Source organism: Hibiscus syriacus, unplaced genomic scaffold (genome assembly GCF_006381635.1).
Source record: "Hibiscus syriacus cultivar Baekdansim isolate YM2019G1 unplaced genomic scaffold, ASM638163v2 tig00000715_pilon, whole genome shotgun sequence".
Classification (NCBI taxonomy): domain Eukaryota; kingdom Viridiplantae; phylum Streptophyta; class Magnoliopsida; order Malvales; family Malvaceae; genus Hibiscus; species Hibiscus syriacus.
This window is the reverse complement of record NW_024061811.1, coordinates 1493733-1510682: the sequence shown is the minus strand read 5'-3', so window position 1 is coordinate 1510682 and position 16950 is coordinate 1493733. Positions and strand designations below refer to the sequence as shown.

Below are 16950 nucleotides of genomic sequence, written 5' to 3'. Positions count from 1 at the left end.
GTTGAAAAATCTTCGACTCAACCCAACCCGAAATAATAGAGTAATTTTTATATAAGTTTATGAATAATTATTATAATAACCATTCTCTCTATAGTATTTTTTTTATTATGTCCTTAATTTATGTCATATTGGATTGGATCTGGTAGGGTTTATATTTCAAAAAATTAGATTGAGTTTGGTTCAAATGAAAGATATATATATATTGCGGGTTGAGTGGGGTAATATATATATATTTTTGGGCGGATCATATTCACAAGGAGGATATATATTTTTTGAGTTGAGTTTAACTAAAAATTCTATCTAACTCGACCCGTTATAATCTCTATTAGGATATGTTTGAGGTTTCGAAATATCTAAAGTGTGAGTGTAATATAACAAACCATAACGAGTTGTCTGGCCCATGAAAAAACATCTATGTTTCTTCAAGTCAAGCAAAGATACTGGGTGAATCAAACAACAAAATTTGGTCAACCCCCATAGTTCTTGTTGCCCAAGGAAATCACCCCCGTGGATCAAAAAGGCTAGCGACACAACATTTATTATTTTCTTCAATATTATTATTCTTATGATATACTCCGATTGGTTCAACAAAATTTTCTTGGTGGCTACAGTTTTCCAGAATTTGATACAAATGATCAATGTTCAACATATTATGTATAATTCTTTTTACATCTGTTTTTTGTAATATAACCATGTTTAATACCAATGATCGATACATTAGACATAATTATAACCGGTATTTTTTATGCTCCACCCTTCATTAATTTATCCGTGTTCAATATCGATGATCAACGCATTATGCATAACTGTAACCAACACTCACCAAATTCCTTATTTTCATTTCTCAGAAAATTTAACTGATCTTATCGAAACTAAATCTGACAAATGAGTTAATACAAAGAAAATAACATTTATTAGAAAATTATTTGATACGCTGATTGGGTCAAATTTAAACTCCTCGAGCATACATATTTGAATGTCTATGACATATTTGAATGATTTTAAACCTTAAATATTAAATATTAAAATATATAACACTAAACCCTAAACTCTAATTAAGATAGATGATACAACTCCACTTGTAGGAAATGTTTTCTATCGATAGTGTATTGGATAATGATTTTTGTTATATGAGGCTGTAAGAGAAAACTGATTCAAATCAAGCTCACCGTTGAACCTTCTTTATTCATTTTTGGTTTTGGAAAATTTTGGTACTATCAACTTCAATACTGATGCAGGATGAAAAAGGAATTAGGAAAATAAATATAAAAGCTAAGAATAATTACAGAAAAACTAGACTGCAGGGAAAAGCTAAGAAACTGTAATAATTTAGTTTCAAAGATTAAATTGCTGGGAAAAGCTTGTTGAGACTGCAGGGTAGTGCATAAAATTCATCATTCCTAACATCTGATTTATATAAGCAAAACCTTTCCCACCAGTTCAACCCAATGTCTTTTCAGGTTTCATCGTTTTCTCGAGGAAGTGTCAAATCAAAGAATAAAGCTACCAGAGCAGCAACTGTTGTATGTGACATGAAGATCACAAGGATTATGTCACTCAACTGCAATTCATGAGGGAAAGAAATTGTTAGGTAGCAAATAAAGCGGAAATGAACTGAGTAACATGCAAATAAATGAGTTGAACGAGGTTTTTCCAGGAATCATACCAAACCTGAATGGTGAGCTGATCTTCAACCACCATGAAAATATTCTCTGAAGTACTGTGGAACTGAGAAACCCATGAAGGAGGAGAAGCCTAATATGAACTTTGTTTTGAAACTATTCAGATTACAGAATTGGAGAAAGCTAAGACCAACAGAAGAGACATAGCTGAAGAGAACACAGTATAAAGCTGCCACAATTGGTAATGGTATAGAAGCGAAGAAGGCTCCGAATTTTGCTGGAAAAGATCATACATTAGTGATCCTTAAAAGACAGAGAAAAACCTATAGTGATGCATCAATGGAAGAAATAAAGATAACAAGAAGTACTTAAAGCTCTTATTTTTGACATTGAATGCACATTCATATTATATTAGATTAATATATTTTTTAAATGAAAATAGAGGAAAGGAAAAATGTGAGCTAAAAAGGCTATTTTCCCTTCACTGTGTTAATGTTGAGCTGCTGGCTTACCAAATATGGAGAAGAAAATCATGAATCCAGCTGATATTTGAATTACTCTTCGGCTTCCAACTCTTGTCAATGCCAGAAAGCCTACATTTTCACTGTTGAAGAGCAAAGTCTAGTGGTCAGCCTAACAGATATCCATGTAATGAACCAAATTTCAATGATGTTTAATGGCTAAGTTTCAAGTTTAATTACACTGATGCAGTTATGCCTGCAACAGAACCAAGAAAACCATTGAGCAAAACCCCAATTCCCTGAAAAAGAAAAAAGAAGGGAACGTTACATTAAATATACAAGAAAGGAAAAGTATAGTTGGATTCTGTGACAGCTTGGGTTTCAGGAGGTTTCTGTCTCTCACAACTTTCCCTTAATTGTCTTTCGAAAGTAAGCCTCACGTGGGATACAGGAGACATTTTCGCTGTACAAGTACTTTGATGACAAGGCTGAGCAGGACTGATAGGTACTCAGAGAACAATACGTTTATAAGAGCATGAAGGGTGACGGCAAAATCGCATTTCAAAGGACAATGCGGGGAAGATGTCCTGGAACCTGAGACGTCAGAGTTAGATATCAAAGAAACAATTCCTACCACCCCACCAGCACCACGGCTAATAACTGAAGGTGGAACGGGTGTAGCACTTATCTTGCAGCTGCAAAGAATGTACCAGTTGACTGCAAACAAAATGATGATCAGTGACATTTTAACAATTCTACTGCCATCAATGTGTTTCTTACCCTTGAGATCACATCTACAACCTATGTTATACACTCTTCATTTTTTTTAAATATACATATTTGATGCAAATTCGAATATGGACATGAGGTATAATCATCCAAATATATGAAAAAATTAGGAAGTTAAAATTGAAGTGAGGCTTTGAGGTGGTGCTCATACCTCAAAAAGAGAAACCAAAGCAGGATCCATCATAACAAAGGCATCTCAAGCAATAAAGTTAGGCTTCCCCATTGAAAGGGATAAGGAAAATATATCCTGGAGTTAAGGACACATAATTTGAGAGTAAGACCTTAAGTCAAAAGCTAAAAGTTAACATCTACAAGTATATTTAATTTGACAGGTTAAAGTATCTATGTTAGGAAATTCAGATATAGGCATGGAGATTTTGTCTTCAGATACGTGAAAAAGCTTTAAAATGATTTAAAGCATATTTTCGTCGAACACACTAATCCTCAAGTTGGAATTACATAGCAAGGAGCTGTGGTAATAAGCCCAGCACGATCAGTTCGACAGCTAATCTGGGTGTTCTCTGGTTTGTGTTTGTATACAGTAGTTGAGGTTAGAAGTTGAGCAAATAACCATGTAACTGCAACTGTGAAGAGGATTGAAAATCTGTCACAGATGAGGCGCTTTGATTGTATATAACGAGGAAGATACTGCAGAATCATGAGAAATTAAGAGAAGAGTAATTATCAACAGCAATTGTGAATGTGAAGATGATAGAAGCAAAGAGATCTTTCAAAAAATGGCCTCAAGGGAGGTATACGTCACACCATAACCAAAAATTGCAAAAATAGACAGTAACAATCATAAAACAAATTTAAAAAAATGTGTTTGAATTTTTTTTTATATTGAAGAATAAACGTACCTGTGAAATGAAAACCATGAGAATAATCCCTGGAAGGCCAACTTCCACACACTTTGCAAGCTGAATTTAATGGCAAAAAAGAAAGGAATCAGCTAAAAATCCAACAGCACTGAAATTATGATGAATGTAGGTACATAACGCGATGCGAAGGAGATGTCATGGAAGCCGGTCATTAAAAGGATACAGAAAAAATTACCATGGGGAAGCCAAGATGATAAAGTCCAAGCTCAGTAAAAGTCACATATGGAACAACAGAAAGTGCGCTAAGGAACCTGAAGAGAAGATAAAGCATTCAGGATATAGAATACTAAAATTAGTCTATATACTTTGAAGGACTAACCTCACAGCATTTCCCCATAATCCTAAAAATCCCATTGCACTCTGGAAACATGCAGCAGCAATGAATGCACCCTGAATCCCTTTCATTATCCGTACGAACCTCTGTAAAATTATCCAAATGGACAATAAATTTTCAAGGCTCGGCTATTTAGCTGCAACTTTTAAGTTAGGTTTCTCGAACTCGAGTGCAAGAGTTGTTACGTATTGTCTATCTCAAGGAAAATTAGGATTCGGCGAAGACGGTAGTATATTCGAACTTTTTAGCAAGAAAAAAGGGTGTGGTAATAGTAATATATTTGGAAAGAAATTTTATAAGCATAACAAAACCAGCCAACCTCGTAAGGATTTGTGTAAGAACTCTATCTGCTTGCTTGGATAATTGAAGTTACAGGGATCAAATAAGCATATGAGTCCACGGTTGGATATATGAACTGCAAAACTACATAGTTAGCACTGACTGGAAATATAAATAGTAATTAAAAGGAATAGATTCGTAAATCGTGTCGTGATATAATCAATGTCTTAGAAACGAATTCGCCTCGATGTGTGTAATCGCTGTAGTAGGCGGACCGGCCCCTAATGTTAACACGGTCGCTCTGAATTCCGTACACTCGAAATCGGAATGGACTGCCGGTGGTATTGCTCTTCTTATCGGAAAGCACACAGAGAAAATATTTAGAAAACACTTGGAGAGTGAATTCTGAATGTTGAGAGTGAGTTGAGAAGCTGAATATAGCTCTCTATTTATAGGCTAGAAATAGAGTTAAAATCGTCCATAAAATTTCAGATTAAATCTCTTCGTTATAACAACTGAAACGTTTAGATGAACCTGACTCAGAAATAGTCCAGGTTCATTGCATCATTATTCAACTGTTATAACTCCCGAAATTATATCATGTAACCCCTGGAATTAAATCAAATAACCCCTGGAATTAAATCAAATAACTCATGTAACTCTTGATATTAACAGCTTGTCCCCTTTGTACAAAGCTGGAAATCAGTCTAGATACATCTTAACATTTTTTATTTAATTTAGGAAAAGCTGTTTAATTTCTGATAACTCTCATAAACCAGCTGTTATCATTTAAATTTAAACAGTCCTCAGCAGCCTATAAATATCAGTTGAAATCTTTCACATTTTTCCATTTGTTTATTTCAAAGAGAAATTCTTCAAGAATTTTCTCTAAAAAGATAGTATTCGCGCGAATGTGTCGAAGACACGTATTACCACGACCATGAGCCGAGACAGACGACGGCAGCGACGGTGCGCGAGAGTCCCCCTTGTTCTCTTTCACTCAACAAGGAAGTGAGAAATCCAAACCATAAATACCCATTCCCAATAGTATTTCCAATACTATGTGAGATTGAGCATTACCAACATTCCCCCACTGATGCGAAAGAATTCTTCTGAAACTCGAAAACAAACTTTCCAGAAGAGCAATAGCGAGATTAGTTGCTTAAGCACTAGTGAACGTATCTGGAACTAGTACATAGTGATGATAGCAATCATTCTCTTAGATAAGTGAAACTAGTCTGGAACTTTCTAAAATGGGGGTAAACTCATAACTCACAACTAACCCCTTCATCCACATGAGTCCTCGATGTGTAAGATATATATATACAAAAGTATATATTTGGCCATCTTACCTCAGGATTCTAGTAAGTGTATGGCCCAACATTTTTCATAGAAGGCGGCTAACACTTCTCACTTACATAGGTTATTTCATCAAGTTTATCTCGATATAAACCACCCTTAACAGGGATATGAAATAATTAAGAGCTTTTATAAAAGCTCAACCTCACAAAGGGTATGATGACTTTCTTCAAGTTCATTATAAATGAACCACCCAAACTCTGGGCTAAGAAGTCATTAAGAATAAATATTCAACCTCATTTATCGGTAAATTCAATAAGCCATTCTCACTAGAACCATCCAAATACTTGGATTTGAATTTATTAAGAGCTTAACAAACTCAACCTTTCTGTCGATAAGTTCATCATTTCCTACCCACTCACTCTGGGTTATGAACTTATTAAGAATAGATATTTAGCCAAAATCGGTAAATTCATCAAGTCTTTCTCACTAAGACCACCCAAAGCCTGGGCTATGAATTTATTAAGAGCAATTAAGCTCATCATGGGCATGCACATTATTCATCATAGGGATAGACAGTAGGAATGTGCACTATGAGTCTTTCCATGGTTTCGTTTGACCTCATGGAACTTAGATAACTAAGTTGGGTATCCACCATGAATTCCTCAACCAATGGGCTTTAGACCCATCCCCCTCGACGAATCTAGGACCACCTTCCGACTTAACCCTTTGGTAAGTGTATCTGCTAGGTTCCTTTTCGACTTCACATACTCTGAAGAGAGCACTCCATTCTTTATTAAGTGTCTAACAGATTCATGTCTTATGCGAATGTATCTTTTCTTACCATTGTAAGATTGGTTCTTAACCACACATATCGCAGCTTGTGAATCACACAATAATGAAACCGGAGGAGTCAGTCTTCCCCACAACGGAATATCTGCTAACAAGCTTCTGAGCCACTCGGCTTCTTGCCCAGCTAGGTCAAGAGCTATAAACTCTGACTCCATGGTAGAACGAGCAATACAAGTCTGTTTTGATGATTTCCACGAGATTGCTGCTCTACCCAAAGTAAAAACACACTCACTCGTAGAGCTTACCTCATCATTATCAGAAACCCAGTTGGCATCACAATATCCTTCCAGTACCTCAGGAAAGCCAACGAACTCAAGTTTCCAATCCAAAGTACCCTTAAGATACTTCAGTAAGCCTTTAAGAGCAATCCAGTGTTCACTACTCGGATTATGAGTATATCTACTCAGTCTACTCACAGCATAAGCAATATCAGGCCGAGTATAGTTCATTAAGAACATTAAGCTTCCAATTAATTTAGCATATTCAGTTTGGGAAACGCTACTTCCTTTATTCTTAACTAGATGTATGCTAGGGTCATAAGGAGTTCGAACAGGGACGACATCAAAACTGTCAAATTTCTTTAGCACTTTCTCTATATAATGTGCTTGACATAAAGAAAGTCTCTTCTCAGTTTTGGTAACTTTGACTCCTAAGATTACATCTACTTCTCCTAAACCTGTCATCTCAAACTTAGTGGACAAGAAATTTTTAACTTTGTTAATGGACTCAATGTTAGAACTGAAAATCAACATGTCATCAACATAAAGACCTATGATAACACATTCAGTGTCAAACATCTTCGAATACACACAAGCATCCGAATCATTCATAACAAAATCAAAACAAAGAATAGTTTTATGAAATTTCTCATACCACTGTTTAGGAGCCTTCTTAAGTCTATAGAGAGAATTTTTAAGTCTACAGACTTTGCCTTCCATACCAGGTGCTTCAAAACCTTATGGTTGCTCCATGTAAATATCCTCATCCAGATCTCCATTCAAGAAAGCAGTCTTAACATCCATTTGATGTACCTGCAACTTATGAATAGAGGCTAGTGCAAATAATGCACGAATCATTGAGAATTTTGTAACGGGAGAGTATATATCAAAGTAGTCTAAACCAAACCTTTGAGTGAACCCTTTGACGACTAACCTTGCCTTGTACTACTGAATCGAACCATCTGGCCTTAGTTTCTTTCGGAAGACCCATTTGTTGGAGATTGGTTTGAATCCCTTAGGCAAGTCAACTAATTCCCAAGTATGATTAGACATTATCGATTCTAGTTCATCATTAACAACGTTTTTCCAAAAACTAGCATCGATAGATCTTATAGCTTCTTCAAAAGTTTTAGGATCCTCATCTAACAGAAAAATTTGAGCTATAGGATCTGAAATGGAGTCTAAATCATTTATCTCAGAAATAATGGAAGTAATAAAGTTTGGTCCAAAAGAGGTTTCAACTCTTTGCCTTTTACTTCTTCTAGGCTCAAAATCAATTTGTTCAGAAGACTTAGCAGGATTACTAGAAGAAGTTGATGGAATATATTCTATTTGTGTTTCAATACTTATTCTCGGTTCCTTTAAAGGAAAAGTATTTTTAAAGAAAACAACACCCCTTGATTCACAAATAGAATAATCTTGTAAAAACATGAATCTGTATGCAACACTATTTGTAGCATACCCTATAAACACTGCATCAACGGTTTTAGGTCCGATGGTGGACTTCTTAAAGTCTGGCAAACCCACTTTAGCCAGACACCCCCACACTTTCAGGTATTGTAAATTAGGAGCGTATCCTTTCCACAATTCATATGGGGTATAATCTAATTTCTTATGAGGAACTCGATTCAAGATATGAGTTGACAATAGAATGACTTCCCCCTACATTTTATCAGATAACCCTGAACTTATTAGTAAAGAATTCATCATCTCTTTTAAAGTTCTATTTTTTTCTTTTGGCTATACCATTCTGTTGAGGAAAATAGGGGGCTGAAGTTTCATGAATTATGTCATTCTTTTCACAAATATCTTTTAAGAAATTATATCCATATTCACCACCTCTATCAGATCTAACCCGTTTGATTCTCCTATCTAACTGATTTTCAACTTCTGCCTTATAAATAAGAAAGAAGTTTTCAGCTTCATCTTTAGTCCTTAGGAGATAAACTTTTGTATATATTGAATAATCATCTACAAATGTTATGTAGTAGTGTTTTCCTCCTTTACTTTCAGTGTTTCTAAAATCTGCTAGATTAGTATGAATAAGTTCTAACAACTAAGTCTTTCTATTAGAAACAGTCTTAAAGTGAGATCTAGTATGCTTAGCTTCTGCACAAATCTCACATTTGTTAAAGCTAGTTGTGTCTAGTTTAGGCAGAACATTCATATATTAATTTCTTTAAAGAATGAATATTCACGTGTCCTAATCTAGCATGCCACATATCAATGGATTCAACAATATAAGCAGAAGTGGTAGCTTTATTTTCATTAAATTGAGTTTCTATGACAAATAAACCATTGCTTAAAAACCCTTTCCCAACATAATCACCATTTCGGGAAAGTACAAGTTTATATGCCTCAAAAACTAACTTAATGCATGCCTTATTCAGAAGCCCACCACTTATCAAATTTCTACGCAAGACATGTACATACAGAACATTATTTAAAGCCAGAGTTTTACCAGAGGTCAGCTTGAGTAAAACCTTTCCTTTGCCTAGCACTTCAGAGCTGCTAGAGTTCCCCATGTACACACATTCACCTACGTTCCCATCCTCGAATTCGGTGAAAAACTCCTTCCTTACGCAGAAATACTTTGAAGCGCCAGTGTCAACAACCCATTCCGAACTGTTTTCCACCAGATTGACTTCTGAGACTACCGCATCAATGATCTCATCATCTTCTTCTACAACGTGCATCTGTGGCTTGTTTTCATTCTGGCGGTCTGAGCGTTGTTGGCATTGGTAAGCTTTGTGGCCGGGTAAACTGCAGACATAGCACTTGAGCGTCTTTCCTTCAGGTTTGGTCTTTCCTGACTTCTTAAAGTTGGTAGCCTTCTGAGATTTCGTCTTCTTGTCTTGATTCCCACGTTTCATGATCTTCTTAAATTTAGACTCAACCAAGTTAGCTCTAAAAGATAAATTACTTATAGAATTAGTAAGCTTATCTTTTAAATGGTTAGCTTCTTCAATCTTCATATGGCCCACAAGCTCTTCAAGCGAAATTTCTCTCTTCTTATGCTTAAGAGAGTTGCGATAGTTAGACCAAGACTTGGGCAGCTTCTCAGTGAGAACAATGGCTTGCAGCACCTCGCACATTTACATCCCTTCGGCGATGATGCTAGCGACTAGGTTCTCATAGTCATGGACTTGATCCATTATCGGCTTGTCATCAGTCATCTTGAATTTGATCCATTCCCTGACAACGTACTTCTTGATGCCAACATCGTCCGCACCATACTTTTTATCGAGAGTATCCCATATAGCCTTGGCACTCCTTTCTCTAAGGAACATATCAAATAATTTATTTGACATGTGACTGAGCAGATGTCCTCGCACCGTTTTGTTGTCTTTCTCGTACTTCTCGTAGGTAGTGAGTGTAGCAGCGGTAGTTGCTAGGGCATCATCATTGCGGACCGCATCAGTATCATTACCGGGGGTTGGCAGCATGGTAGGTGGTGCCTTGAGCAACACGTAGTCAAGATAAAGTTGCTTGAAGAATATCGGGATTCTTTAGGACCACCTTCTATAATTCTTTCCATCAAGTGCATCGAGCTTGGAAAGATCGGGAATCAGTTTGCTCAAAGGTGTTGACATGATTGCAGTATATAGAATTCATTTCTAAATTGTTGGATATATGAACTGCAAAACTACACAGTTAACACTGACTGGAAATATAAACAGTAATTAAAAGGAACATATTCGTAAACCATGTCGTGGTATAACCACTGCCTTAGAAATGAATTTGCCCCGATGTGTGTAATCACTGCAGTAGGCAGACTGTCCCCCGAGGTTAACACGGTCGCTCCAAATTTCGTACACCCAAAATCGGAGTGGACTGTCGATGGTATTTCTCTTCTTATTGGAAAGTACACAGAGAGAATATTTAGAAAACACTTGGAGAGTGAATTCTGAATGTTGAGAGTTAGTTGAGAAGCTGAATATAACTATCTATTTATAGGCTAGAAATAGGGTTAAAATCGTCCATAAAATTTTAGGATTAAATCTCTTCTTTGTAACAACTGAAATGTCTAGATGAACCTGACTCAGAAATAGTCCAGGTTCATTGCATTATTATTCAGCTATTATAACTCCCGAAATTATATCATGTAATCCCTGGAATTTAAACAAATAACTCCTGTAACTCCTGATATTAACAGCTTGTCCATTTTGTACAAAGCAGGAAATCAATCTAGATACATCTTAACGTTTTTTATTTAATTTAGGAAAAGTTGTTTAATTTCTGATAACTCTCATAAACCAGCTGTTATCATTTAAATTTAAACAGTCCTCAGCAGCCTATAAATATCAGTTGAAATCTTTCACATTTTTCCATTTGTTTATTTCAAAGAGAAATTCCTCAAGAATTTTCTCTAAAAAGATAGTATACGCGCGAACGTGTCGAATACACGTATTACCACGACCACGACCGAGAGCTGAGCCGAGTCGTGCCGTGCCGTGCCGAGACAAGACGGACGACGGCAGAGGCGGTGCGCGAGAGTCCCCCTTGTTCTCTTTCACTCAACAAGGAAGTGGGAAATCCAAACCATAAATACCCATTCCCAATAGTATTTCCAATACTATGTGGGATTGAGCATTACCAACATTCCCCCACTAATGCGAAAGAATTCTTCTGAAACTCGAAAACAAACTTTCCAGAAGAGCAATAGCGAGATTAGTTGCTTAAGAACTAGTGAACGTATCTGGAACTAGTACATAGTGATGATGAGCAATCCTTCTCTTAGATAAGTGAAACTAGTCTGAAACTTTCTAAGATGGGGGTAAACTCATAACACACAACTAACCCCTTCATCCACCTGAGTCCTCAATGTGTAAGATATATATATATACAAAAGTATATATTTGGCCATCTCACCTCAGGATTCTAGTAAGTGTGCTATAAAAATGGCCCAACATTTTTCATAGAAGGCGTCTAACCCTTATCACTTACATAGGTTATTTCATCAAGTTTATCTCGATATAAACCACCCTTAACAGGGATATGAAATAATTAAGAGCTTTTATAAAAGCTCAACCTCACAAAGGGTATGGTGACTTTCTTCAAGTTTATTATAAATGAACCACCCAAACTCTGGGCTAAGAAGTCATTAAGAATAAATATTCAACCTCATTTATCGGTAAATTCAATAAGTCCTTCTCTTTTAGTTTGATTAAAATACAGAATTTATGCTACGTTGATATTGATTATAAAACCAAACTGGAGGTTCTTTACCAGTATTTAACTATCAGAATCAATCGAACTTAAAATTGCACTTTAAGTGCACTACAATGTGATGTTAATAACAGACTAGGAATCCTATTTCATCTTATAGGCTTTGGCAAACATTGGGATGCATGCAATCTAGTTGGGTTCTCTGTTCTAGCCACCAAACCTATAACGTGTACATTTTTAGAAAATTCACCACCGACACAATGTTAATGACCTTACTTGTATCTTTTTATGAGTTTTCTTTAATCTAGACTCCAATGTCATCCACTTTATTTATGGATTATAAGATTGGAATTTATAGATTTTACCTTCTATTCTCTATCTCAATAACCCTTTAAGACCATTGTCTCCTTCTTATCTGATGTTTTTATCCTCAATCTAAGAGGGCTACTTTGAGGGCCCTTCCTAAATAACTTGAGAATAATCACGTGTCAATAATTGCCGCATGCTAGGACTTTTACTTTAATTCTGTTAAGATTTTTAGCACTTAGTTAATGTTATTTGCTAAACACTCGATGTTCTTTTAGTGGAGATAGACATTCTAAGCTTTTAATTGTGTAAGATACATGTGATGTCAATGCTCTCTGTCTCTCTCGATTTTCTGAAACTTTTTTGTGGCCAGACTATAATTCACAAGTTTTCTATTTTTTACTCAATAGGATATGCTTATTCAGCATGATAAATGATCTTCCGACTGTCTTTGAAATTGTAACTAGAAGGAAACCTGTCAAAGATAAGCCCTCAGTGGAGAGTGGAAGCAAATCGCGAGACAACATAAAGGTGAATTTGTGATGCCCTCTCCATTCATGAGGATAAGGAAATCAATTCGAACTGTTGAATGTGGAACTTTATGTTATTGTTTCTTCTTTCACTTAGCTTTGTATTTATAATTTTACCTTTTTGCCTTTCAGAGGTCAATTGATAGACAACCGATAAGCAATCCTATGTTAGCTGATGAAAATTATGAGGAGGATAAAGAAGAGCAGGGTGATATGTTGAGTTAATCGATCGACGGTGTAACACCCTAACCCGTATCCGACCCGGATACAAATCCGAGGTGTCACATTGACCTTTTAAAACATGTACTTGTATAAAATAGTGAGTAATTTAAAACTTTTATAACATATAAATGACTAATTTACATAAATGACATTTTCATTATTACAAAACCAATCAGAGCATGTATATTTCACTTATTTATTTACATATAACTATTCGAAACATTTATAAAAATGTTCATAGCTTAAACAATAGATTCTTTTGAAAACATGCCAACTAGAACTTTATATACTAAAATACATATTATTCACATCTTTTCTGATCTGACCTTTAGTAAGGAGAACTGATATGTCTTGCTCCACATTGCTCTTTACTCTTTTCGAAACCTACGTGTAAATCACTTACACGCTAAGTCAAAGACTTAGTGAGGCATATAAACATATAAGGTAAACGATAACTAATAATCATACCTAAACAATTACTATTATCATTTCATACCACTCATACTTTTACATGTAACAAATATATGCATACATATATGTCATTATCATTCATATCTCTTATCTCATATTCCTATGATCTCTTATGTCCATATCATATAACATATATCATAACCAATTGCACATATACATATCATGTCATGTAAACCATATATATATATTATCATAAAACACGTACACCCAAGCAACTATATTATCATCTTCATTTCTTTCTTATTTTATCACTATCATTGATTTCTTTCATCATATGGTCTTATAAGTTACCATTTGTACAATCAATATCACACATGAAATTCCACAAGGAAATAAACATATTATCATATCACGTTATTAATATTATCTATTTAATAGCCCATGATACACATGTGAGAACTAAAGATATGCGAGTACATAGAGGTTGTGCACTAATGTTGTCACCACAGCTCATATAATTGCACCGAAGTGCCACATATAATTGCACCGGAGTGCCGCGTAGAATTGCACCGTAGTGCCATATAATAATGTCCATAAGGACCACATATTATTCCTTAAGAATCATATACATATACTAGGGATCAAGTATGTGTCTCACCAGACTTCACACATGTTCCAAAGAATACATATATGTCCCGAAGGACCACATATCATTCCTTAAGAATCATATACATATGCCAAGGATTAAGTATGTGTCTCACCAGACTTCACACATGTTCCAAAGAATACATATATGTCCCGAAGGACCACATAGACCCTCGACTCTTGGCATGCCAACTATACCCCTAGCTCTCATGACACACAACATGGGCATTATCTTTTATATCCTTTTACATATTCATATAACCATATCATATATTCATATAAACTCATGGTTTCATTCACATATACATGTAATCGCGTAGTTCATGTCAATTCTCATATGAGTTCATATTCATATAAACATAGGATTTACCCTCATGTATCACATATACTTTCTCTTTCATATGGCTCATAACATTTCTCATGTGTTCATATGACATGTAAATCATTGTCATCTTATCATGTTATCACATAAACATATCATCTTACAATACATACAAAACACATCAATACCTATATTCACATATACCTATCATTTCATTATCCTTATTATTATTCTTATCATCACCATTAATCCCTTTTACTTACCATATTCATATCAATAACACATATACTCATGCATACATATAAATCATAACAAATACATACTTCTATGAATTCATGTTTTTCACTATTGGAAATAGACTTATCACAAGTCTTATTTTCCCTTGAACCTCATATACTAGAGAATGTGCACTCACCTTAGCTTTGCTTTGATTCGATTATAATCCTTCAATTGATCCGGAACGGGATCAAGTTCTATATCTACATCATCATACATAGATCTATATTAGTATTATAACTAATATACTCTAATGGTTCACTCTTTAGACTAAGAGAAAAGGCAATTTCATCTTTTAATGAAGGTATGCATCGATGCACTACTGATGCATCGGTGCATAAAATGCATTCGATATTGTATTATTATTGGGATGCATCGATGCACTACTTATGCATCGATGCACGAATTGCATTCGATGTATTTATTTTAAAAGAGTGCATCGATGCACTTCCTGTGCATCGATACACCTTCAAACGATTTTTGGGTTTTAACCTTGATGCATCAATGCACTATGAATGTGCATCGATGCACTCTGCCCAGAACCTATTTTTGAACCCGAAAATTCATTCTTTTTGGATTAAATCCTTCCTATTTCAACCCCTTTCATATTCCTAACTTTCATATACATACTTAAACTCATTAATATTCATTTATCTCATCTTTAACCTCAAAATTCCATCTTTCATATGGAAATCAATAATCATACCCAATTTTCCATGTTATCCAAACTTAATTTTAACACTTCTAACTTCTTATTCTTATAGATGACAAGTTAAATTCATCTTCCAAATTCATTTAAACCTTTTTATTCAAAATTTCACTTAAAACCCCATTTTCTTTAATCTCCTCTAACCTCTTCATCTTTGAGTTTTCACTTATCTTTAGACTTCTTTAAGCTTTCTTACTTTCCAAAGAATCAAAACCAACTTAGAATTCACATAATAATCAACTAATAAAAATTCTCACCTTTGCTCTTGGCTTCCACGCGTGAAGAAGAAAGGAGAAGAAGAAAACTCTGGAAACTCATTTCCCACGTGTAAAATATATATCCCCACTATCACATTTTTTTAATTCCTTAAATGATCAAATGACCATTTTACCCTTTAGTTCCTTTAATAATTACTAACAACTTTTAGGAAATACTTCCAAATAAATCACTGAACTAATCCATTCTTCTACTTTAGTCACCAAATTTTGAAACTTTACAATTTGGTCATAAATCCATAGTTTGGGATGTTACAGACGGAATCGACAAAGAGGGGGTGAATTGGCAATTAAAATTTTGGTGAAAGCTTTTGCAGAAAATTGAATGTAATTGCACAGCGATTTAGAGTGGTTCGACTTTCTCAATCAAAGTCTACGTCCACTACCTTAGCTATCCACACTAAGAATTTTCCAACAAATTCACTAATTTGTTCTTTCTTTTGAGGCCAAAGAGATAACCTTACAACTCCCTCAAGAATATACCCCAACTCTTGAGAACATTCTTTCTCAAAGAGAATATTACAAATTTTCAAACTTACAAGGAAATCCTCACAAGGTAGATTGTTTGTACAATTCTAGAACAAAGAAAAGAACACTCAAAAAATTAATACAATTGAGTACAAGTAGTGTTCTTGAAAGCAAAATGAATATTGAATTAGCCGTTGCAAAACGCTCATACTAGCATGTCCTAGTCTCCTATGCCATAACCAACTATCAAGCTCATCCTTAGCAACTAGGCATAAATTAGTCATATCAATAGAGTCTAAATGCACCATGTAAATGTTTCTTATTCTATGACCAACAAGCATAATCCGATTAGATGCAATGTCAATGACTTTACAACCATTAGTTTCAAACATGACATTGAATCCCTTATCATATAATTGACTAATACTCAAAAGATTATGCTTTAACCTATTCACATATAAAACATTTTTAATTTGTATGGAAGAGATATTACCTATTGTACCTATACCTTCAATGTGACCTTTTGAATTATCACCAAAAGTCACTTCTCCTCCATTTTTGGCGTTAAGCTCTATGAATCGGCTTTTGTCTCCGGTTATGTGTCTTGAGCATCCACTATCAAGGTACCATGAGTTTGAATTTGTTTCTCGTGCCTTGTAGTAATGCTCATTTTCCTACAAACATAGATTAATTTCTAATTTTTGGTACCCAAATTCTTTTAGGTCCATATTCCCCTTAGGTATCCATTTGTGTAGGATATCCTTATCTTTAGTAGTAACAAGTCCTTTAGGAACCCATATACTTATAACGATTTTTCCATTAGAGGTTCTTCGGGGACCTCTATGATTGTAGTTTTTAAAACTTTTTCTAACAAAGTTGGAT

General features: G+C 35.0%; 1 pseudogene; it reads right to left on the bottom strand.

Annotated features, from left to right (window-relative positions):
* Positions 1-1342: 1342 nt before the first annotated feature.
* On the bottom strand, positions 1343-10181 carry LOC120210479 (annotated as a pseudogene).
* Positions 10182-16950: the final 6769 nt, after the last annotated feature.